General features: G+C 35.3%; 1 pseudogene; it reads left to right on the top strand.

Annotated features, from left to right (window-relative positions):
* Window positions 1-25,756, top strand: part of LOC131056691 (photosystem I P700 chlorophyll a apoprotein A1-like) — a 152,510-nt pseudogene extending 126,754 nt beyond the window's left edge.
* Window positions 25,757-26,773: the final 1,017 nt, after the last annotated feature.

The raw sequence follows: 26,773 nt of genomic DNA, 5'->3' as shown, positions 1-26,773 counted from the left end.
ACGATGAGATGGGACTCACAAGTAACTATCTACATAATAGAAACCAGACCAGTTAAGGTCAGACCGGTTAAGGTCTTACAACATTCTTTACCAGAACAAATCCTGTTAGGAATCTCAATCTCTGTTAGGAGATAAGTCCGATTAAACACTACCTTGCTAGAGGATTTTAGATCCACAGATGTGAACCACCTTGTTAGAGGATTTACAAGAGGTTTTTGGGCCTACCCGGTTAAGGGCTACAGACTTGTCGAGGATGTGAGTAATCAATAAGTGAGTGATCTAGAAAATAGCACAGATTGCTTGGTTAGATCCTTGATAGCTTGATCTTAATGCATTATAGCATTACTTCAGTCTTCTACACATTCATACTCTCTCTAACTCTTCAGTTACCTTGAACCCTAGCAACAACATCAACCTCAACAACAACCTTAGAACCCTAGACATGATGTCCTTATAAGGGAATCAAATTTCATGTAGGTCCAATAGGATTACAATACAATTTCCTAGGTTCAATGCATCTAGACATATCTGGTAACATGACACAAAAAGCACCGCCAGAGAGTCGGCACCGTCAAACGATCGGTGGATGGTAACTCATCACAAAATGTCGATTGGTAACTCATCACAAAGTATTACCAGTTCATACAAAATACCAATTGCCGGTTTGTCAAAATGAAGACTGGTAAAAATGTGTTATGCCGCTTTAATCCCTCGTACCCCTTGGTATCCACGAACGGCTTGAGGTCAACATGTCGCTTCAGACCGGTAAACACATTCTGCAAAACATCAATAGTCTAAAGACTATAATACAACATACCGGTTGGAACAAATATTGGTTGTGCTCTAACTCACACATATGAAGAGGATCTTAATGCAAGTGTGTGTCCATCAATGACAATCACAACATGAACATCAAAAATGCCAACACAAGCATCCCTTGCTGAAGTCAAAAATTCAAACGTATGTTCAGAAAAATATGTTCTCTAGAAGAAACTCAAGATACCTTGTGATTGAGAGGGAGCTTACTAATCAAGATTGAGCACATCTGAGGTAAAAATTGTAAATATTGATTATTATTATTAATACTAATAATTATTTTATGGGCCCTATGTAAATCATAAGGAAGTGACAACTTCCAAATGATTTCCTCTTGTATTTTTGAGGTTATTGGAAGGTGACGATCTTACAATAACTCAAGATTGTGGATAGAATCGCCAACTGAGGCAATCCACGTAAAAGATTGTGGATACAATCGCCAATAGAGGCAATGCACACAAGAGCTCATGGATAGAATCGTCGACTGAGGCAATCCACGTAAGAGCTTGTGGATAGAATCACCGACTGAGGCAATCCACGTAAGAGCTTGTGGATAGAATCACTGACTGAGGCAATCCACACAAGAGCTCATGGACAGAATCGCTGACTAAGGCAATCCACGTAAGAGCTCATGGATAGAATCACTGACTGAGGCAATCCACGTCAGAGCTCATGGATAGAATCGCTGACTGAGGCAATCCACACAAGAGCTTGTGGATAGAATCACCGACTAAGGTAATCCACACAAGAGCTTATGGATAGAATCGCCGATAGAGGAAATCCACTCAAGATTTTGTGAATAGAATCACCAACACAGGCAATTCACATCTTGAAACTATGGTCCCAAGATAAGCATCATACGATTTATGAATATTGCTCCCAATACCTTTTACATTTATCTTACCTAGCTAAGAGGGAGTGTTAATGCATGATAGCCTTGGTAAGATAAATGATTGAATGAGAGATAAATGAAGTCTCTCATTCAAACATTTATTATCATGAGGGGGCACAATCAAGTGATGTCTTGATCAGCCATGTCTAAAAGACATGGCCGGTCAAGGCATCACTTGACTGTACCCAACCCACTACATATACCAAATGAAATGTGTGAGAATGGACAATTTGAAAAATGCTCCTCCTCTCCTGCAACATAAAAGAAGACAATCAAATTTATACAACAATTCAGTGATAGATAATACATAGAACAAGATAAATTTTAATTCTGATCCACAAAATTAACATGGATATACTATGATATGAAATATTTCTAAATGCTTAAATGATATTCTAACAAAGAGAGGCTAAAATGCTTGATACAATTAGACTATAATTTAGATGCATGAAACTTGGATCTCTCAAAAATGAAGAATTTGAGCTCTATTTATAGAGGAAATGGGAAATTGAATGGTCAAGATCGAATAATCTTAACAAGGGTTAGGATTGAAGGATAATCAATCCATGTTTACAATTTTCACCAATGAAATGGTGATAATTGTCAACAAGAGGTGGCTTGAGAGGGGATGTAAGAGGCATTAAATGCTTGAGAAGACATGAGGGTCACCCTAAGAGAGTGTGGTTAGGGTTAGGTTAGGGTTAACCAATAGATAAATCTTTTACCTAAAGGGTAAACTCTTGTGCAAGGGTTAAATAAGATAACCAAGGTCAAAGCCATGAGTGCTTGATGAGACCCTTGGGTTGGATGAGGGTTGAGTTAGAGAGAAAGTCTCTAATCATGTGGCAAGGTTGGGTTAACCATTAATGGTTTGGGAGACTTTGAGGGTTAACGTGTTGAAGGCATAAAGCCTTTAATGCATTTTGAATACTTTCCTCCAAACTTGAGAAGTGACTTCCTTAAACTTAGGGAAATGACGCGGTTAGATGAGTTAAGGCTAACTGATTAGGATTAGATGAATATATAAGGCTCTAGAAGAAGATTAATCATGCAAGTGGATTTGTTAGGAGAATGCAAGTGGGAGAAATAAAATTTTAATTAAAATAAAATCCTTTATTTCAACTAAAATAGATGCAACTTGCATAAATGCAAGTGGGGGGATATTTATAAATAAATTTGATTTATTTATATGCAAGGATCAATTTAATTAAATGTAAATTTAATATAAAGGAAGAAAGGGGAATTTAATAAAATAAAGTGATTTATTTAATTAAAGGCTAGATAGGGGTTAGAATTTAATTAAATAAATTGAATAATTGATTTAATCAAATAGATGAAAATGAAAAAATTAATTAAATAAGTTTTAATTAATAAGGGGATGTGGTTTAAATAAATATTAAATATTTATTTAAGAAGGTGGTTAGATTTATACCTCTACACATATCATATAGATCATACACATCCCGCATCACAAAATGTCAATATACATGCATCATCATCATAATAAAATCCAAATCATCATCCATCACATATAAATAATAATAAAGTCTATCAAAAATCCATACACATCTCACCACCAAAAAAACAAAATGCATCTCATCTCATATATGTCAAAAAATAATAATGTGTCCAAATATAGTACAATGGTATACCTCGAAGGGTCAAAATTTCAACATATATATGCACTAGCCAATGCTCTCCCTGACGCTCGCTCCTATACCTGCTCCTGAGGTACAACCTGTTGTTGCTCATGGTGCCCTCATCCCCACAAAGGCACCCAACTGTTGGCTATGGGCCCTATGAGACCTAGTTCTCTCCGCATATGAAGGAGCTCTATCATCCCTTAGCAGTGCTTGATGGTAAATATCTCTGTAGTACTGAATCTTGCAGCCCATCCTCTCTGCCTATTGCCTAGCACCTATGATAACTGAAAAGGCAGGTCCCAATCCCCCAGGAACCAATAGTTGTTGGGAAATATATCTCTCCCCTCTTAATCTAGTTACATCTTCCTTGTCTCTTCTCAAATGGGCTCGAAGAGTCTTAAGATCGTCATCCATCTATTGCATCCCATCCCATAGTTGCCCTATCACCCCACCACTCCTGGCCTCCTCTAACATCTGCTCTACCTCATTGGCCTTTGTCCTCAAACTCTCCCAATATGTGATGGAAATTTGTAGATCCTATCTCAAAGAATCCCCCTCTCTCCTCATCTGGTCCATCTCCTCCTGCAGACTATCCTCTTGAGCTTCTCCTGGTCCACCATCTCCCTCTCCATGGCTAACTGCTCCTCCAAACTCTATGCTCTATCCCTCTCTATATCTTGCTCCAAGTGAGTCTGATCCAAAGAAACATGTCTGCCCTACCCATCTTGTCCTCCTGTCACTGCATCCCCTCCCTCCTAGCCTCCCTCCCCCACCGGTATGTCCATCGGTTCAACCCCCTCTCCGGCACCCTAATCTTGAGGTGGTGCCCCAATCTACTCGTGCTACCTATTGTCCCCTCCCTCTCCTCCTCGGCACCTGTCACCGACCCTTGGATTCTCCAGCACCCTTCCCCTCTCCTGGCCCATCCCCCTCACCGACAAAGATCTCATCAACAGATGGTGCTACCTCATCTGGCTCCAAAACTCCAGGAATCGATAGCTGAACTGGCTTGTGTGCCTCCCACCAACATGCATATGCTCCTGTGCATCTTGGATCCTCTCCTACCTGCAACCTCTCATCCCATTGCACTATATATCACTCTCAAAACAAAATAATATCATCTCCAAGAATTAGTGAAAATATGAATTCTACCCCGCTTTGAAAGAGTTGGCCTAAAATTATTATGAGGGCTCTTCTATAATCATAGTTTAGAATATAAATTTATCAAAATGAGATGGAACTCAAGAGTCAAGAGTAACAAAAAATCCTATTAGTTTATTGTTGAATGCTAAGAGTCGAGAAATTCATCCCCCCTTTTTAAGCAGCTACGTGCCACAACTTTTCATACTCCAGGGGTTGTTCCAAAGAAAATTGCAGACAAAAGAAAAGTGAATAAGAATAAGAAACAACTCAGACAACTTTTATTTCATGACCGCCATAGTTATTTCATCTATAGAATAACTACAAGCAATGAATATAGAAAACTCAGGAAGTTGTATTCAGGTCGCAAGCTCTATTAGTCAACTCCTATTAGATTGGAAACCTGTTTTCCTCCTAGCATATGTCGCTTCTTAAGTTTCAAAGCATAGATACACATTTTTCCTTAGTAGTATAGCTCAGCTTTGTTGTTGTTTATCATTTCAATTGAGAACATCTAAGGTCATGCATACAAGCAACTACCATGGGATTATACTTCATGATTGAGAATTTGTTTATGCTTTTGATTTAGAAATACATGTTTCTAACCATTTTCATTTTTTTTCAAAACTACAAGAAGAATAGTATTCATAAGTTTTAAGTTTTCCACAGAAGGTTGTATTTAAATTGTGGTCCTTATTGTTATGTGATGCATAACATGTGTAATGCATGATTGATGGTATTTTTAGGATTCTTAATTTAGAAGTCTTAAAGGTAATTTGAGTTTCAATTTTCCAAGATAAATATATGGAGGAAAATATTCTAGATTGTTGTCTATTTTTATATGATTGTCGTCTATTTTTATAAGATTGTGTGTGTCAAATCTGAGAAAGACATGTAATCAATTAAATGAATTCATCTTTTTATGTTTGTGTTAAAAACTATTCTTTATTTTTGTTGGAATTTGTGTTTATTGTAGACGTCTAAAATTAATTAAATTAAATATTTAATTAATTCATCCTTTCTACATAGTTAATTTATTTAATTATGTTATTCATATTCTTCTCAAAGTTAATTAAATTTAAATTAATTAATTGTGTCACTATAGTCCAATAATTGATTCATCAAAGAAATAAATAATTCCTCATTCTTCTAGAGTAATCTAAATAATTAATTCTTCTAAGTACCCTTTAGTTAATCAATTTTAATTAATTAACTTAAGTCATGTGATTCCTACAAATCACTTCTTCTAATCCTCACTTAAGATAATTAATTCTTCTAGAAGCCTCATTATCATTATTCTCCATTTTTTAATTCCCCCACTCATTCTCTCTCCTCTTGTCAAATCCTCCTAACTTGTCCACTTACATCCTAATTATCCATTATCCCACCTAATCTCCCTCCTTAATCATTTGCACAATCCTAATCACCATGATTAGGAGCAAATCAACCACTTTCCATAAATGGCTTGTCTCCTCCCATCTTCCAAACCTTAAATGCACCAACTTTGGTCATTTCTTGGATTTCAAATTTCTCCATTTCCCCATGCTCCCTCACTTCCCAAGGAATTTTGAATTCCTTTTCTCTCCTCTTTCTCCCATGTTATCCATTATTTGAGAATTTTTAATTCTCTTTTCCTCTCCCAAATAATTTTAAATTTCTTTTTATTCTCCCAATGTACTTAGTGATCTCTTCCCCATGTACCTTGAGGTGCGTGGAGACAAGAAATGCCTTTATGGAAAATCCCTTGAATCCTACATCGTGTCCTCTAATCCCTTTCATCATTTTCCTTCAATCCTCACCTTTCATTTCAAATCAATCTTGGCCCTCCATTTCTTCCTTCTCAAATCTATAAATTGGGCTCTCCTCACCTTCATTTCATCATCCATCAACTGTGCAATCCCGTGTTGTTTGAGTTTAGAATCATTTCCTCAAGCATCACCATTATAGGCAAATGCATCCATCCTTAGTCATCTACCCATTTATAAATCCATCTTAGTGTTTTTGCGTGTGGAGAGAAATCCACGAATCCATTATGGACTAATCCAAACAAGCTGAGGGGCGCATCTTCAACTTCATCCAAGGTCCAATTAGAGGAACACGAGGCATTCAAAGCAAAGGTATAAGTTTTTTTGTGTTTTATTTGAATGTTTATGTTTATTTGGATTTAAAATATCCTTCTCACCCTTTCATTTTTTTCCCCTTGGTTCATTTATACTCAATGTTTAAAAATATACATTTGATATTCAAAACCTGTTCTCTTGAGAAAAATTTGGTTGCCCAATTCTATTTTTTTCAGACTTTTGGATGGATTCCTTGGGGATCCCATTTTTAATTAGTTGTAGTGAAAACTATGAAGGGTTGGTTGTTGGGGTATCTCTTTGTTCTCTTTAACAAAATATGGTTGCCCAATTCTCTTATTTTCTATTCTTTCAGACTTTAATGGGCTGTAGTAAAAACTATGAAAAGATTCATATCATTGAAACATTTGAAATAGTAAAATAGATTACTTCATTTATACTCTAATGATAAGATTCATATTTGACTTGACCAACCTTCCTTCACTAGTCGTATTTATGCAACTACTACTTATAATCTCCTTAACTATACATACCTATTGCATTGATAGGCTTCATAATTTTGGTTGATATGGTTGCATAGTGTGGTATCCCTTGTATTTTTCATTACACTCCCATACAAGCTTTAGAATTCATAAAAGCACACACACTCACATATTTTAAATTGCAAAGAAAATTGACCTGAAAAATCATCGCAACGAGAACTTCAATGCATTGCAGGCACCCAAATACTCTTCTTAGCAACCGACAATCCCAACACACGCAATATTTTGTAAGCATCAATTCAGGAAAATCACAAGTTTCCTTCACATTTAAAAACATGGTTTTGAAACGTACTTGCCTAGATTCAATACAGGGGCTATGGCACCGATGCTAATTTACGAGAATAAAAACCTATTCAATCCTATGAAAACTATGGCACAAATGCTAATGTATGGGAATAAAAACCTATTAAAGATACATAAACCCCTAGAAAACCAGATCTGGTGAATGTGCTTGGCATGAAGGGTAGAAATGGAAATTGTAGTTATGCCCTTGCCATCCATTGGAAAACCCCTACATGAATTGTGTCCTATTAGTGAAGTCGATGGGAAAATATGGGAAAAGTTTGCAGGATAAAACCCATGCTATTCATTCCCACCATTGAAAATGCATGCCGAATATGATGTTGCATGGGAGAGACAACGGAGTTGAGTTAGAAGAAATTAGAAGAGAGGAAAAAAAGTATTTTTTTCTATTGTCCTAATTTGAGACAATTAAAAATATAAGTTAAACATAAAATATATATTTAAGACAAAATATTAATCTTGTCTTAAATACCTCTATTGTGTAGTAGTGACTAAAATCAAAATAAATTATAGCTCTCCACTATCCTAGTAGAAATTGTACTAAAGATATATTTTAAATCCACCATCTTCAAGAAGCATTTTTAAAAATGTTTTATAACATACCTCTCAATGTATGTCATGAAAGATCATAAAAATAATATGGAATACAACATACCATTCATGCACAATATAAACCTCTTTTAAAATAGGAGGATGAAACCCCACTTAGAATAGCCATGAAAGAAAATCTCTGGAAACAAAGACTCTCGTGAATAAAATCAATCTTTACAAAGGAAACAACTCAAAAGAGCACTATAGATAATAAGATAATATCTACACTTTCGGGGGTTTATGATTAAGGCATTGATGGAAACATGTCAAAATAAACCCGAAGGTGATGGACCGATCAAAGGTGAGAAAATCGAAAAATCCATTTTTTGGTATTTCTCCTATGTTTCAGTATTTTGCATTTTCAAAGGCCTTTGAAGAAAAATTTGGGGTCGAAACTGTCACCTGTCCGTTAACTCAATAACCAAAGGCATGGTGTTAAGGGACTTAAATTAGAGTTTTTAAAGTCCTTTCCAATGGTGTAAGCGGCTTAAGATTTTGAGCACTGAGAGAAAAGTTATAATTCCGCCAAGTCAAGGCCAATTTATTGTTGTTCATGGAGAATAGGTACAAGGAAGCCACGTGTTAGCATGGCATGGTTTTTAGCAAGTCTGTGGCTTCTTTCTCTTCCAAAGGTGTGCGAGAGTGACACATGTCAGCATCGTGGGGCTCTCTAAGGCAAAAGGGAAGGGAGGCTCTAAAAGCTCCACCAACATGTTGCATGTCAATAGAGCATGGGCCCAGAGATTTTTTGAGCCTGGGGAGATTTCAAAAGTACGCCATTGTTTCTTTTGAGGGCGGAAGGCCACAAGAGGTGTCGCATGGTGAAACCAGAGGGCATGAATGAATAAAAAGAAAAGGCCTACGTGATCTAGCAGTTGCAACAGAAAAAGTGAATTTCCAAGTGGCAACCATGTCGTGCACACAAAAGAAAATAGTGATGCAAAGATCAAGCTCACAACAGTTGCAACAAACTCTATGATGACAGTGAACACACAGCGAGTATGCAATGTTAGTGTAGGTTTTTTATATTTATTTTTCCTACACATTATTAAGCATACTAAGGTTATATTAGGATGGTTTATGTAAGGACACGTGGCATAGCCTACATTCACATATGTCATTCACACCCACATTTGGGTCGTTAAATGTCACACCCTCTTTTGGACTCATTTTCTACCTCCCCATAACCATTTGTTTGTCCCTACCTGAGTTTGTTTGCCACATGTTTGGCACTTTCCAAGTAGGCACAACTCCCACCTAATTTGGTTATTTGGGAGTTATTATTCCTCTTGGAATTATGTGCCCATATTTTTTTTATAATTAAAACTCACATCTTCCTTATGAGTTGATTAAGAGCTAACTCATATGAGTTTATATCAACTCAGTCAATACAAGGGAGTGTTGATTCATATTGTATCATTTGAAGTGTGATAATATCATTATTCTTGTGTTGACTTGAATTTCATCATCAGAGTACTACCTGCAACATATTAGTTTCACAAAATACAAAGGAAATGCTATAGGAAATCCAAACTCAATCAATGAAACTACATGAAATGAATATTAAAATAATAATACTATTTTTGCCTTCATGATTTAAGTCTCATTGTGTCCTAACTCCATTGTTTATGGTTGCATATGATGTGCTCTCAGACAAGCACTGGTAGCTTCCAAGATGGCATATGAAGAATGGACTTAAAACTGATAGTTAACTGATACTATGATATGCAATGCAAATAATTATGCTAAATGAGAAATGCTAAATGATTATGCTATTTGCTTCAAGATTAAAAACTCACAGAAGCATAAGTTTTCACAAATTGTTAACTTGAAAACTCACTTGAAGACTAACTCTTCCTCAACTCAAACTCCCACATTTATAGACTTTGAGAGGATAAGATGATGTGGCCTAGATCAATGGTCATGATCAAATCTGCAGATTTGGATGACTGTGAGCAAAGGTGAAGGTTGAGAGAAAGGGGGAAGGAGAAGACAAGTGTCACTCATCTCACCTTGACTGGGTTGTTGACTAAGGAAATCTAGGGATGGTTGGAGAAGATTTAGGCATGAGAGGACAAGTGGACTCAAGTCCTTCCGAAGATGTAGGAATGTTGGAGATAATATAGAAGAAGGTTAGGAAATATGGGTACATACACAATATTTCATTTATTTTGGAAGTTGGAGATAAGTGGCTAATAAATGTTTATTATTTTAATTTTGTTTAATTAATTTAGCCACATGATGGATGAGTTGGCAAAAGAAAGATGAAGTGGAGATGGGAGATGAGTTGGAAAATGAAATTAAATAATTTAGAAATCATTTAATATTTGAGACTATAGGATAGAAGAATAACCATTAAATATTAGATATTTAACTGATTGATTAGAAGAAAAGGATAAATGAATTAATTAATAAAATATTTCAATTAAATTAATTAATAGAAAGACATGAATTGAATTTAATAAATTAATCTTTTCAAATTAACTATTTAATAGAAGAATAATAATTAAATAAATATAAAATATTTATTTAATCACTCATAGTCATTTTTATGCGTATACATTTTGCCCCTCTTTGAAATGATGTCAAGACAACATTGTTTCAAAGATTAAATCAAGTCTTGATAATGCGTCTGATGGAGATAAAAATCCTGATTGTGTGCCCCCTCAGGAGATTGATCGTGAAATTGTTGAAATTTTTTGGATAAGCGATTGATCTCACGATAATTGAAAAAGTCCTTCAATTAAATTCATTTATGAAAAATAAATAAAATTCCCCCATTTAAAAGCATTAATTACCTTTCCAAATGGTAAATATAAACTTAACCAAAGATAATTTTAATTTCATTTACATCCTTGTCAGCTTGTGAAGAGAATTGTCTTTAGTGAGGTGGTGAAATAGTGATCTCGTTCAAGAACCATCGATTTGAGTGCATTAGAAGATATCAGTGACCTCCTGACTATGGTTATCCGGTATGTACCTTATCCCGAGATGTTTTGCAACTTGTCATACGATTTTTGTTGCAGGTCGATGCGTGTGAGGCTATTTTGAATTTTTTCAATTTTTGGCTTTATGTTTTAATGCTTTTGTTTTGCATGTTAGCTTTTTGCACTAGATGTTAACACTTTTGATTGATTTGGTGCATTTGTTGGTTTTGTTCATGCCTTTATGATTAATGTTAGTGCCTTTGTTAAGTCGACGCTTATGCTTTGAGTGTTTGCGCATATGTTAAAAAGGGTAGCGCATTTGACTGTTTCACACTTTTGTTCCAAGGGTTAGCGCTTTTTGTAAAAAAAGGTTCACACATATGTGTGTTTCAGCACCTGTGTTTAATAGAATAGTGCTTTCGTTAAAAAGATTAGCACTTTTGTTTCAGATGAATTTGTCTGATGTTGTTCATGTTAAAATTCATTTTGATGATATGATTGATGCATTGTGATGTGCAATTGTGATTGATAGGTATTCGATTGATGTCTTGATTGATAGAAATTTGATAATGTTGATTGATAGGATAAATGATTGATTGATTTGATTTGATTTAATTGATAAATTGATAGATTATCTCTAAGAAACCGATTCAGTGTCTGGTGAAGAGCATTGCAGAGTTTGATTGAACTCATTTGATTGATAGAAAACCATGATTGATAGTTTTAGGTTGATTTGGTAGCCTGATTTGCTTCATTTGAAAAGATGTACCAATTGTTGATGTGATAGATTAGCAATCTCTTTGATCTGATAGATAGATGAGTGACGATTGATAAAAATCAAATTCTCTTGTTAAACAGGAGAAACTCGATGTTCTTTAGTGTCGGGAGAAATTCCTGGTCATGTGCCACTTAGTACTAGAGCTTACACAGGATGAGATTAGACACATAGATGCATGTGGATTACGCCACTTGTTATACATGCCTGATATTACCCATAATATGGGATTGTTGACTGCCTTAGAAGAGAGATGGCATAGCTACCATAACACTTTCTACCTGCCCACTGGTGAGATTAGTGTGACGCTCGAGGATGTGTACAGGATTCTTCACATCCCTGTAACTCATGAGTTAGTCTAGTATGATTTTCAGGATCATGGAGGGACAGAGGCTTGTAGAGCTGTATTCGGTTATGAGAGAATTTCTATAGGAGAGATCCGATGGGAGGATATGATCATGTATTACGAGACTCTCCCAATGATTCTTGCAGGTTTGATTGGCGGAATCATCTGTCCAGACACGAGATCTTGAGGTTTTGTTGTTGGTTGGGTGAGATTCTTCAGAGCATGATGCAGCATCAGACTTGATATAAGTGGGGTGTTTATATGCTTGCTCATTTGTATCATGATCTTCATCAGGTTGTCTTCGACGAGAGTGCTAGTCTGTCAACAAGATGCATACTTTTACAGATCTAGTGTTGGGAGCACATTGCTATTACTCGGCCTATTCATCATAGAGTTTGCAGTGAGAGGCAGCCATATGTCTATTTATATGCAGGTATCCTTACTCAGCATAAGCTGGGTAAGATGGAGTATTGGTGTTCGATTCTGGATTCACTAGATAGTGTTATTTGGAGACCGTATATCGACTGTGAGCCATGGATGGATGATGCAAGGGCATTACCATATATTATGCATAGTAGATATCTCATTGGTCAAACTTCATACATTATTGAGCGGCAGTTGACTAGTCATATTTTGAGACAGTTTGGTATCATTCAACACATGCCTACTGGTGTCACGATATATGCATGATGGTACAAGGATAGGCAATATTGGGGATCATCTTTGTCTTTTGAGATAGCACACACAGAGTTTATGGTTACTCCTAGGGTGGTTTATGATTCGAGATTACACATTCTAGATCTTGGGGTGACTGCAGATTATGCTCAATACATGCTTTCACACCTGTTTCCTCGTATTACTGATCCAACAGATCCTCCTCCCATCTCAGGAGATGAGGAGGATGATTCAGATGATCCCATCATTAGGAGTCGATGGAGACAGAGATGAGAGCTTAGAGTTGCTCAAGAGGCCAAAGGTGATGGAGATGAGGGAGGAGATGGAGGCAGAGGTGGTAGGAGACCCGAATGAAGAGGAGGTCAATTGAGAGTTCATGGAGGACCTTTTGGACCGGTTGGTAGGATTGGCAAACCACTTCCCATGGGTGGGAGAGATGTAGGACGGATTGGGAGGGATACTGGTAGAGCAAGTATGAGATTAGTGAGAGGGTTACCCTCTACAGGAGGAGGCAGGATTAATGGACTAGATGGGGGTTGCAAGAGAGGCATTGATTTTGGTTAGATTCAGCCAGACCTTAGGGTTATTGCAGCTCATGGTGGAGAGGAGGAGGATCCAAAGGATCATGTTCCAATTATTAGACGATGGGTTTTGAGAGCTACTCGGGCTGAGATGCCAGCAGGTGGACAGGGAGGTGGAGATGAGGGGATTGAGGGTCATGTGCCAGAGCAGGAGACTGTGGATAGTCTCAGAGCACATATAGAGTATCTTAGAGCACAGGTACAGACACTCATGATAGAGAGAGACATGGTTTTTAGGAGACAACATGATACTTGGGGTCTCCTTGATCACATTGAGAAAGTTGGATCGAAAACTCTCTCAGCTGATACCGTTAGAGCGCTATTTCAGGTCAGGAAGGAGACATCACACTAGTGATGATTATATGAGGATTTAGTCGCAGAGAGCCAGAGGGAAGGTAGCTATCATACCACTGTGAGGATAGATACTAGCAGCGGTGGAGTCATGGGACCTCCTCAGAGGAGTGGTGATCATGTGAGACAAGCATCTGGAGGATCTTCTCGCCCATAGCCATAGAGATGAACAAAGTCAGGTGGTAGTGGCACAGGACAACCTTGACTTGATTTATATTGATGAGGCACTTGTATTTTTTATCTGATATCATTGTATACTTGGACTTTTTATTGTTTTATGATGATCTATATGCAAACATGGACTCTATATGATGATCTTTGGTTTATTATGCATGTTACTTTATATGATGATGATCTATATGCATTGATTACATGGATGATGTTCTTTTCTTTTTACGATGATGATGTTCTATATGATGCAATGATGAATGCTTTTGATTTTTTTTATTTTAATGACCTTGGATGCAAATGCAATGATCTATATGGGAATGCAAATGAATGATTGATTTTATTTCATTTTTAATGCAAAGGATGATGTAATTGCAATTGATCTACATGAAATAATTTTTATTTTTATATGTAATGCTTCCAATGATTATGAATCTAAGTGCAAAAATGCAACTAAATGATCTTAACAAACTTCAATGATAATGCAAATAATAATGATGATATACTACATGATTTTAAATGAAATGCACTTAATGGAAGGCAAACTAATGCAATGATTCAAATGCAACTAAATGAAATGGATGATAATTAAAATGATTCTAAAAATGAATGCACTTACAATGATCAAATGCAAATTGTTTTTGTTTGTCCAAGTATACTCAATCTTTATTTATGACTGTTGATTTATGAATGAAATGAAATGCTTATAATTCAACTGATAATGAATGCTTATAATGGAGATGAATAATGAGCTAATCTAAAATGATATTGTCATTCTTCATATGCTTGTCTTGTAACAGTGCTTGATTTCATCATTGAGCTTTTAAAATGTTGTAAGAAAATACAAGCAACTTGATATAATGATTTAAGCTGACCCAAGTATTTCTTACATGGATTTTGATATAGCAAGTTAATACAAGCAACTTGATATAATGAATCAAGCTGACTTGAGTATTTCTTGCATAACAGACAAGGATCATCCCCTTTCATGCATGACTCGGAATGTCCTCCTTGATCTTTTGCCGATCATATCCTTAGACAAGTACATACCTTAATAAGAGATAAATCGCAGACATCAATCAAAAGAAAATAACCATGCCCCATCATACCTTCTTTAGTCATGGACATCCTTGAGTTGCATAGAGTACATTATTAGCAATAAAATTAAGATATAAACACTGAATCTTGTATGTCATTCACACGTTCTCATGCTCATTAACCGATATAATCATCTTGATGAATGATCATTGAAAATTGGTTATTACTTGCTAGTTGAATCTTTGTATCCTGAGTTTCATGATTCAATTGTTATAAAAGGCCTTGATCTTCGTTGTTTTGTTGCTCATTATCTGTTTCAAAATCCTAGATGTTTTTGGTTTTTCTAAGTTTTCCGAATGTTTTGTATTTTCAAAGATTAAAAAGATCACCTTAGCAAAAGGAATTAGGATTTTGCCCCCAGCGGAAACAAAACTTAATTATGGATGTACAAATTGATCAAGATTCAAACCATGGCAGGATACAAATGTAGATTGATTGATTTGGATAAAATCTAAGATAATGACCATGCTAAGTATGTCAAAGATTGATAACTATTGGTAAGCTGCATATTTCCTGCTAATGGTTCAAAGCAATACGAAAGATGAAAAAATGGATGAGCTAGATAGATGGAAGCGGTAGATGTGATATGATGGAGTGGATAGATGCACAAAGCGATCTCCTAGATGGAAGAACTCACTTTTTAGATAGCGCATGTTTACCAGGTTTTCACTATCTAAATTTATTGCATTTTTTCATATTTTGATTTTGATTTTTTTTCTTATTTTCTGCTATTTTATGATTTTTAGGGATTTTCTGCTCTTTCGATTTTTACTGATTTCTTTAGGGCTTTATATGCTTTTTATTGATTTTTTCCCAGACTTTATATCTCAAGCATAGAATTTCTTGAGATGGATAGAATTGATAGGTTCATCAAACCAATCACCTTCAGGGGTAGATAAATTGTATGCTCCTGAGCCATATGTTGCTACTATAACAAAAGGACCTAACCAATTTGGTTCAAATTTACCCTTATTTTCTCGATCTTGCTGATTTCTCGGATTATCCCTTAGAACTATATCTCCAATTGAAAAATGTTTGGCTTGACTCTATTATTATAACTTTTTTCCATTCATTGTTGATATACCTTCAAATGATTTGTTGCATTTTGGTGGCGTTCCTAAATCAGCTCAAGCTCTTGAAGTCTAGAGACTCGTTGTTCTTCTTCTAATATAAGACCTTTCAAGGAAACTTGTAGAGAAGGTATCTCTACTTATATTGGTAATATGGCTTCTGATCCATAGACTAAGCAATATGGAGTTGCCCCCGTTGGTGTGTGGATGTTGGTTTGGTATGCCCAAAGAGAAGGATTTAGCTGAATGTGCCAATCTTTTCCAACTTCATTGATTGTTTTCTTCAAGATTTTCAAGATAGTCTTGTTTGATGCCTCAACTTGACCATTTCCTTATGGATAATATGGAGTAGAAAACCTATGTTGGATATGGAATTGCTCACATAGTTCCTTCACATCTTGATTCTTAAATGGTCATCCATTATCAGTGATAATGGTCATAGGAACTCCATAGTGACAGATTATATAATTCAAGATGAATGATGATATTTGTTTTCATGTCACTTTTGTCAAAGGTACTACTTCAATCCATTTAGTGAAATATTCAGTAGCAGTCAGAATGAACTTATGTCCATTAGAGGATGAAGGATTTATCTTACCTACAAAATCAAGGCCTCATTGACAAAATGGCCATGATCCTCTCATAGGATACAATTATTGTGTTGGTGCATGAATGAGATTCCCATAGATCTAGAATTGTTTGCATTTCTTGGCATATGTGAATGAATCTCTCTCCATAGTAGGCCAATAGTAACCCATACGAAGAAGTTTCTTAGCAAGTGTTAATCCACTTGTGTGTGGGCCACAAATACCTGTGTGAACTTTGTTAAGAACTTTCTTAGATTCTTCTTGTTTGAGACATCTCAATAAAGTGCTATCTAGACCTCACCTATATAAGGTATCAGCAATAATAGTATAGAGGGATGACTGACGGATAAAATTTCTTCTCTGATTACGAGATAGGTCAACAGGAAGGATATTCTCTTTTAAGTACTGATAAGTTTGGTCGTATAAGGATTGACTAGTTCCTGATATATGGCAAATCATGTAGGTATGTTGGGATTGAATGGTAGGGGTTAAGATATCTTCCACCAAGAATTCGTAACATTGTTGATTCTCTTGATTCTACAAGAGAGATGCTATTGTAGCCATTGCATCTGTTGCTTTATTCTCATTTCTTGGGATCTGAGTTAATGATACTTCTTCAAAGTGTTCTTTAAACTCTTCTACCAACTATTTGTAGGGCATGAGCTTGTCATCCTTAGTTTGAGAATCATCATTTATTTGGTTGATGATAAGTTGTGAATCACCATAGACATGTAATTCCTTGATATTCCATTCAATAGACATTTTGAGACCAATAGTCAATGCTTCATATTCTACAGTATTGTTTGTGTATGGAAATTGTAGTCTATATGATTTTGGAATTGTTTGTCCCTGAGGTGTGATGAACAAAATTCTCACGCTTGATCTATATTGTGTATAAGAACCATCAAAGTACAACTCCCAAAATTTTGTACTTATTGTCAGAATGTTTGCATTAGGAAATTCAATGTGCAATGGTATGTCATCTTGTAAAGGTGCTTCAGCTAATTGATCAGCAATGACCTGTCCTTTGATAGCTTTTTGATTAACATATTCTATATCAAACTCACTCAGCACCATAACCCACTTTGCCAGTTTGCCTATCAAAGTTGACTTGCTCAGCAAATACTTTAGTGGATATATTTTTGCTATCAGTTTCATAGAATGAGTCAACATATAATGTCGCAGCTTCTGAGTTGCAAATACCACTACTAGGCATGTCTTCTCTATTGATATATAATTCAATTCATAGCCGACAAGTGTTCTACTAATGTAATACACTTCTCTTTCTTTTCGGTCTTCATCATGTTGTGCCAAGAGAGCTCCTAATGATACATTTGTCGCTGAGATATAAAGTAACAATGGTTTCCCTTTGATTGGTGATACAAATATTGGAGGATTCATGAGATATTCTTTGATTTGTATAAAAGCCTCTTCACACTTCTGATCCCATTTTAATGGAACGTGCTTATGTAATAGATGAGTGAATGGATGACATATATCTACTAATTGAGAGACAAATCTTCTGATTGATTGCAATCTTCCTTGTAAAGAACAAAATTGACTTATGTTCCTAGGTGACTCCATTTCCATGATAGCTTTGACCTTTTCTGGATCTACTTCAATTCCATGAGCTGATATAATATACCCAAGAAGTTTTCCAGAGGTTACTCCAAATGCACATTTCTTTAGATTTAATCTTAACTAGTATCTTTCAAGCCTATCAAAGATCTTGCCCAAGATGTTCAAATGTTCTTTTCTTGTATGAGATTTTTCAATTATATCATCTACATAATCTTCCATTAATGTATGCATCATATCATGGAAAATTGTTGTCATAGCTCTTTGATAAGTTGCTCATGTGCTCTTAAGCCTAAATGGCATAATATTATAGCAATAAGTACCCCATGCACAGATGAATGTTGTCTTTTCTTGATCTTTAGGGGCAATTCTTATTTGATTGTATCCTGAGAATCCATCAATTAATGAAAACATCTCATGTCATGTTGATAAATCCACAATTATATCAATGTTAGGTAGTGGGAAATCATCTTTGGGACATGCCTTGTTCAAATCTCTGAAATCGGTGTAGAATCTTATGCTTTTATCTAGCTTTGACACTAGAACAATGCTTGAAACCCATTCTGGATAGGCAATAGGTCTTATGAAATCCACATATAATAGTTTCTTTAGCTCAGCTTTTACAAGGAGAGCGATGTGTGGATGCATCTTCCTTATTTTTTGTTTAACTGGTTTTTCTTTTAGATCCACATTGAGATGATGCATGATAAGATCTGGATTTAGTCCTGGCATGTCTGCATAGGACCAAGCAAAATTTATCTATCTTTGTCTGAAGAATTTTATGCATTCTTTCCTCTCTTCATCTGATAATGATGCAACAGAATGAAGTATCTTGGGATCCTTTGGTGTGCCAATGTTTATTGCTTTTGTTGGTTATATTAGAATAATGGATCTCTTGTTTACAAGATTCTTCTTCTCTTTTGATTGCAAGTTATTCTTGTTGTTTCTCATGTTCTTCTTGTTTTTGCCTATTGGCTACTATTTATGCTGCTTGATGTAGCTTTTCTTGCCATTGTTCTTCTTTAGGGACTGATTTCTTTCTCCACTTTGGCTGTTGATAATTATGTTCCTTTTGATTTGATTTTAGATATCCAAGTCTTGATTTATCTTCTTTAGATTGTGACTGTGGACAAATAGGTTCTAAAATACCTTGATGTCGCTTACCAATTGGTCATTTTCCTTCATATCCCATTTTTTGCATGATCTTATAACCATTGCCATGTTGCTCTATGGGAATATTGACTTCTGTAGCTATTGCTATAGTTTCATTTTCATCTTTGTACAACCAACCAAGAATATCCTTGTCTTCAGTTTCTTCTGCAAGTGTTCCAGCTTTAACAAATGCTCCATTAAACATTTATTTTGATTTTTCTAAGATTCGTGGTTGGATATTTGTAGGCTTTCCATATGATTTAGGTGAAAGTAGAAAATCATGCAAAGAATATTTTCCCATTCCTTCATCATTTAATTTGAGCTTTTTCTCAAAGGTTTCCCATAACTTTTCTTGAATTTATTTGGTAGGATATACTGATTCTCTGTTATGGGGAACTCTTGTATCTTGTGTTGGCTTCAGATTATTGCAATATTGGCTTGATTCTGCAATTATAGTGACCTCTTGTCCCTCATGAGGAAACTTTACACATTGTTAATATGTAGAAGGAACTGCTTGCATGTTGTGAATCCATGGCCTTCCCAGAAGAATGTTATAAGAGAGATTCAAATCTAAAACCTGACATAATTATTCCTTTCCACATGTCCTATTTTGATTGGTAAAACCACAGTTCCTTTAGAAGAACGCTCCTCTTCATCATAAGCCTTAATGTTTATTTTCTTCTTTGGATCTACTGCATGTTCTGAATATCCTAGAGCCTTTATTAAACTTAATGCACAAATGTTTAAGCCAACTCCACCATCTATGAGTATGCGTTTGACATGAGTTTTATTAATGGTGACTTCAACATATAAGGGAGCATTATGAGGATGTTGCAAGGGTGCATCATTATTTTCAGAAAATAATAAGCAATGAGGGGCTATAAGGTGTCCCACCATGTTTTGGAACTAATCCACATCCAAGTCTTTTGAAACCATTTTTTCCGTTAGATATTTTTTCCAAAATTTCCTTATGCATAGGTTAAACTTTGAGCAGCTCTAAAATTGATATTTGAGCAGGTATTCTTTCCAATTGTTCCACTAAGTTATATTGTCATGAAATGGATGTTGATTCATTTGTTATACCTGGAAATGTGACCTTCGCTTTGCTTCTCGTAATAACGTTGATTGGTTTTGAAGGTGTGTTATCTTTAACGATGATGAGATTTACCACATCATCATATGTATAAGTGTAGCTCACTTTGGCTTTGCCTTTGTCATCTTTTGATTTATATTGTTCACCTTTTTCATAGTTTGGAAGTGGAGTTTTGAAGTCTAGGTGTGATTCGTTTGTCTTGTGACTATCCACTGTTATAGTTCCATTGTCAATTAAATCTTGGATAAGATGTTTCAATATTTGACAATCATTAGTTTGGTATCCTTTATTTCGATGGTAATTGCAAAAATTATTGTCGTTCCAACAATTAGGTTTGACTTGTGGTTCATAACTTCTTACGTCTGGTAAAATAATCAGTTTGTTTGCAAGAAGCATTTTTAAAGTTGATTCCAAGGGTTCTCCAATATTTGTGAATTTCCTGCGAGGATTGGAGAAGACTTGGATTTATTGTTTTCTTGATTGTTATTGCTTGGTATTTGACTCGATAGATTAAAGATTGGTTCTTGTCTCGTAGCATTATTGTCATGATTTCCTCCATTGATGGCATTCCTATTCTTTGACTAGAACTTGGGTTTGTCATTGTTGTTGTTGTTGTTGTTGTGATTGTTGTTGTTGTTGTTGTAAGAAGTATTGTAAATCTTTAGCTCTCCTTTCTTTACCATCGCGCCTTCTGTTTTCAAACCATTCTCAATCATCTTGGCGAAAGGAGGAGGACATTGCATTTTTAGACGATAACTCATTTCATTGATAAGATTATCAATGAATATATCCATCTTTTCTTGATCAGGTGCATCTCTTGGATACCTATTAAACATTCATTTCCATTGCTACAAGAAGATCATAAAAGATTTACCATTCTTTTGTTTAACATTGCATAAATCTAGCATTGTTATCTCATTCCTTACATTGTAGGAGTATTGTGAAATAAACCTATTCACGAGTTCTTCAAAATATTTGATTCTAGATGGTAATCTGGAGAACCATTCCATTGATTGTCTATTTAAACTCCTAGGGAATAGACGCATTAGGTAAGTTTCATCATGTGCAAATTCCATACTCATAGTACAAAACTCCCTAATGTGATCTTGAGGATCATATTTCCCATCGTATTTATCATATTTAGGAATCTCGCAATGCTATGGAAATGATATCATATTCAAACTTTTATCAAAAGGATACGGGCATATATCTTCCAGTAAATACTTCTTGGAGCTTGTTCCATCCTGCATATCTTGTATCTATTGTTGTAGAGTTTGCATTTGTTGAGTGAGATTTAACAATGGATTATCCATACAGTTTCTCCTTGTCTCTTTGTAAGTTCTTCTATTACTACGCTCTCTTCTTGTGTCATCATGTTCTTTTCTTGTTTCTTCACGACTTTCTTTGTTTATATATTCATTATTTGGATCATCTATGTTTTGATTATTACTTGTTTCCGCATCTTGTTTGAAGCCTTCTATGTTAAAGTCTTGTGGCAATTTATCTCCTAATTTTGTCAACATCAAAAGATATTTTTCTTTTTGCTTTGCAAATAATTTTTCCATTAGTCTATCAAATTTGAAATCTTGCTCAAGGTCTCTCTTGGTGTTATTGACCGCTTCTTAATCAACAGACATATACCCAAAAGTGTGGAACGTTGAATTATCTTCTTCTTCCATTTATTTGTTGTTGTTTTTTGAGTTGTTCGTATTGAGCTCTAGTCCAAACTAGCATGTGATTGTTTCAAAAAAATTTGAAGTTTTCTAAAGACAACTCAATAGGTGATTATTAGTTTAGGAAGGTATGCTTTGTTGATTTTACCACTATTGTTTGTTCGTTGTGATAAAGCGTCTCTTTGTTGAAAAGCACGTCCTTGCAAAATTTCTCCATCAAATTCTGTCCTGCAGCCATGTAAATAGTGACGAAAATAGTGTAGGAATGTCCTATGTTTTAATAAGATCTTGTGATTGATATACAATAATCTTATCCTTTTCTGAGTAGCTTTATAATTGGGTTTTCTTTTCTTAAGGTGATACTTAAAAGTCATATAAGCATATGATAGTTTACAAGTTTACTTGATTCCAATGTGAGCACAATTCTGATTTTGATATAACCTAGGTTCAAAATAGGAAAGATATATCTAAGGTAATGAACACAAGGTGGATTGATCAAGTTTCATGATAGAGGATTTGATATATCCTGATGAGAAACTGATAATGATGTTGATTTTTGCACTTAAGATGTTTGAATCAATAGCTTGTTGAATGTTTTATGCTTATGGAAACCTTTTTGGAAATAACATGTTGGATTGGTGACCCAGTTATCGAACTAGTTTGAAAATGTGTGAGAGTTTAAAGACAATTCTACTCAAGACGTGTTTTGATATTGATTTTGAAATTTTGGTTTGATATGATTTTTTTGGTCAAAAGTGTTAACTTATGGGATACAAGCGCTATTTTGTTGCTTGAAAGTGCTACTCTGACTATGTTTCAAGGATTCTTTTCAAATTTTCCAGCAAGTTGTTGGATCTTTGCTCATTTTTGGATGATGACTTTCTTCAATTTTTTACCATTATGAGCATATTATAGACATAGAAGACACGATGTTTTAAAATAAAAAATGCATAAGCAAGTACAAATCTTATGGCAGACTGAGACAATAATTGTTGAATCTCACATGGGGTTTCCCCTAAGGCTACGCTATTCAAAGTGGATATTTAGATGCTTGACCCCACTGGATCCACCCTCGACACTCACTTCTTTGGGGCAACCAAGCACCAGTTTCTATGAAAACTCTCCATGAGAAACTTTATATCTCTACTAAGAACCGTATGTGTGTGAGCCGCTTCAAAGGTCTGACCTCTTGCGCCAACAATTAGAAGGATTTTGGCAACTAATACAAGTGGTTTTTAGTAAAGGCTTCTGGTCATGTGGCTATACATGCTACACTTTCAGCTCTATAAATACAGAAGGTTCCCAGCTTATAGAGGTTATGCTCCATAGGGTTTATGGGGAAACATAGTGTCGGTATGAACTTATCAGCATATGTTGCTTGTGACTTTCGTCACAAAAATGATTTATTTAGAGTGGATCGGAAGGACTCCCTATTAGCCTGTTTCCACTTTGAATCGTTCCCCTATCACTGGCCCCCTCAAGGAAGACCCTCTAAAGGTTACACATAAAAGAAAGTAGGTTTGGTTTTCTGATCACCGTATGAGGGTGAGAGCATACTTACCTTCTACTTCATCAAGCACGAAAAACACAAGTTTATTTTAGCCTCCTAAAGTCTATGTGCAACTACATTAAAGAAGTCACTCAAAATGCAAGTTGCATGTTGTCAATTTATTCCCTTAGTTAAGCTAAATGAGAAAGATATGATGTGTTACTTTCTAAAATAAAATCTTAATTAACTATGTGAGAAAATGCATGAAATTTGCTTAAAAACAATCCTACACATAGATATGTCAGTAGTTTGAAAAATTTAATTCTTGGACATTCGGACCTGCAGGAAAAGTTTATTAGTTGTAAATAAAAGTGTTGTCCTAAAAAATGTGTTGTCTTTCACCTCAAAAGCCCTAACCTAGAGGACAAAAGCGTGAACCTGCGATACAAAAGCACTGCTATGTGGACTAAGAAGTGAGAAATCACTGACAAAAGTGCTAACCAAACACATGCGGTAACCTGTAGGACAAAAGCGCTGCTCTAAGGATTAAATGTGTTTATTTGCAGACAAATGCGCTAACTTAAATACCAAATATGCTAACCTGCAAGACAAAAGCGCTAACCTATTAAATAAAAGTGTTGTCAGAACTCACACAGACATGAATCTAGATTACAAATGCGTTAAATTTATTTTTGCGAGAACTAGATAGGATATTAGAAAGCTATATGCAAGGCTCCAGCCCCACGATGGGTGCCAAAATGTGTCGACTTGAATTTCATCATCAGAATACTACCTGTAACATATTAGTTTCACAAAATACAAAGGAAATGTTACAGGAAATCCAAACTCAACCAATGAAACTACATGAAATGAATATTAAAATAAAAACACTTTTTTTACCTTCATGATTTAAGTCTCATTGTATCCTAACTCCATTGTTCCTGGTTGCAGATGATGTGCTCTCGGACAAGCACTGGTAGCTTCCAAGATGGCATATGAAGAATGGACTAATAAATGATACTATGATATGGAATGCAAATGATTATGCTAAATGAGAAATGCTAAATGATTATGCTATTTGCTTCAAGATTAAAAATTCATGGATGTATAAGTTTTCACAAATTGTTAACTTGAATACTAACTCTTCCTCAACTCAAACTCCCACATTTATAGACTTTGAGAGGATAAGATGATGTGGCCTAGATCAACGGTCATGATCAAATCTACAGATTTGGATGGTTGTGAGAAAAGGTGAAGGTTGAGAGAAAGGGGGAAGGAGAAGACAAGTGTCACTCATCTCACCTTGACTGGGTTGCTGGCTGGGGAAATCTAGGGATGGTTGGAGAAGATTTAGGCATGAGAGGACAAGTGGACTCAATTCCTTCCTAAGATGTAGGGATGTTGGAGAGAATTTAGAAGAAGGTTAGGAAATATGTGTACGTACACAATATTTTATTTATTTTGGAAGTTGGAGATAAGTGGCTAATAAATGTTTATTTATTTTAATTTTGTTGAATTAATTTAGCCACATGATGGATGAGTTGGCAAACGAAATATGAAGCGGAGATGGGAGATGAGTTGGAAAATAAAATTAAATAATTTAGAAATCATTTGATATTTGAGACATAGAAGAATAACCATTACATATTAGATATTTAATTGATTGATTAGAATAAAAGGATAAATTAATTAATTAATAAAATATTTCAATTAAATTAATTAATAGAAAGACATGAAATGAATTAAATAAATTAATCTTTTCAAATTAACTATTTAATAGAAGAATAATTATTAAATAAATATAAAATATTTATTTAATCGCTCATAGCCATTTTTATGTGTATACAATTCTTTTATTGCACCATATTTCAACATTTCATCCTCTTTGTTTCTCTCATGTAGAAGGTTGATCTTGGTTTTGCAAGTGATTCCAAGAGATTGAGTCCATCAGTGACTCTGACATGCAGAAGCCTGTTTGGCTGAAATTGTCATTTCAAATCAATGATATTTTCACCATAAAAGCCTGAGGGTGCATTGTAAAAGGGGTCCTGAACTTTAGTTTACTAAGGAAGATATAGACAAGTTTTCTCGGCAGGAATTTGGCCTCTAATCTGTTATTGTATTTTTGGAATAGGATAATCGAACTGTGCTTGCAGCCTTTATGATTACCTTATTCGGTGTGCATTGATAGGTTTTTGTGCATCTTTGAGATTCTGGCATAACTTTAGCAATATATGCTTAATATTCTACCGATTAAATCATGTTTTTATACTCTTTATCTAGTAGATGCATGTTGTATGTGTTGGCAAGAACAATGAAGGAAAACTGAGAGGGGGGGTGAATCAGTTTTCATCGGATTATCAAACTTAACCTTTAAAAAAATCTGATAAACTGCAATAACAACAAAGATAAACAAATTGACAGCACAACACACAACACCAATATTTTGACAGGAAAACCCAATTAAGGGAAAAACCCATAGTGGGAACCTACCCACAATACGATGATACCCTGTAGTAGTATGTGAAAATATTACAATGGGGAATGCACCTACATTCAGGCACACTACCTAGAGCTCACTACTCAAGATACAATAACCTGGAAGGCTACAACCCTCAGGGAAGTCTCACTAACTTACAACAAGATTCAAACTACAATCCAGAAGGAATGAACTACAATAATAGCATCTACTAATGCCTGATGACAGTTCCAGTTAAGTACATTTGTCTACCCCACAACAATCTATGCTCAATACACTACACCGAAAGATAAATTTGCCTTTATTCACTCATACACCACTCTTTGATAATGTAGACACTACACCGATACACAATTTACATGACTACATCACCTATATATACTAATCATCAACCTTGGCAATAAGGTCGGCTAAACCCTCATCTCATAATTACAAAATTACATCACATGATACAAAGATCGACCACCTGACCAATATAATGATATACATGATATAACATGGACCTAAATCAAATTCTCAAACACACAACACCACTGAAAAATATGCCAAGATCAACCGCAACACGTTAAACCACCAAGAATATCGTATAACATGAAGAATATCATCGGATTAGAAAAATCACCAATACCGCGCACAAGGATCAATGCAAACCACCAAAACAAATAGAAAATGATTAGGAAACACCAACAAGCACATTATAACTATCTGCGATAGCTACTCCAACAC

Source organism: Cryptomeria japonica, chromosome 3 (genome assembly GCF_030272615.1).
Source record: "Cryptomeria japonica chromosome 3, Sugi_1.0, whole genome shotgun sequence".
Lineage (NCBI taxonomy): Eukaryota > Viridiplantae > Streptophyta > Pinopsida > Cupressales > Cupressaceae > Cryptomeria > Cryptomeria japonica.
The sequence above is the reverse complement of the archived record's forward strand: the minus strand, read 5'-3'. Positions and strand labels throughout refer to the sequence as shown.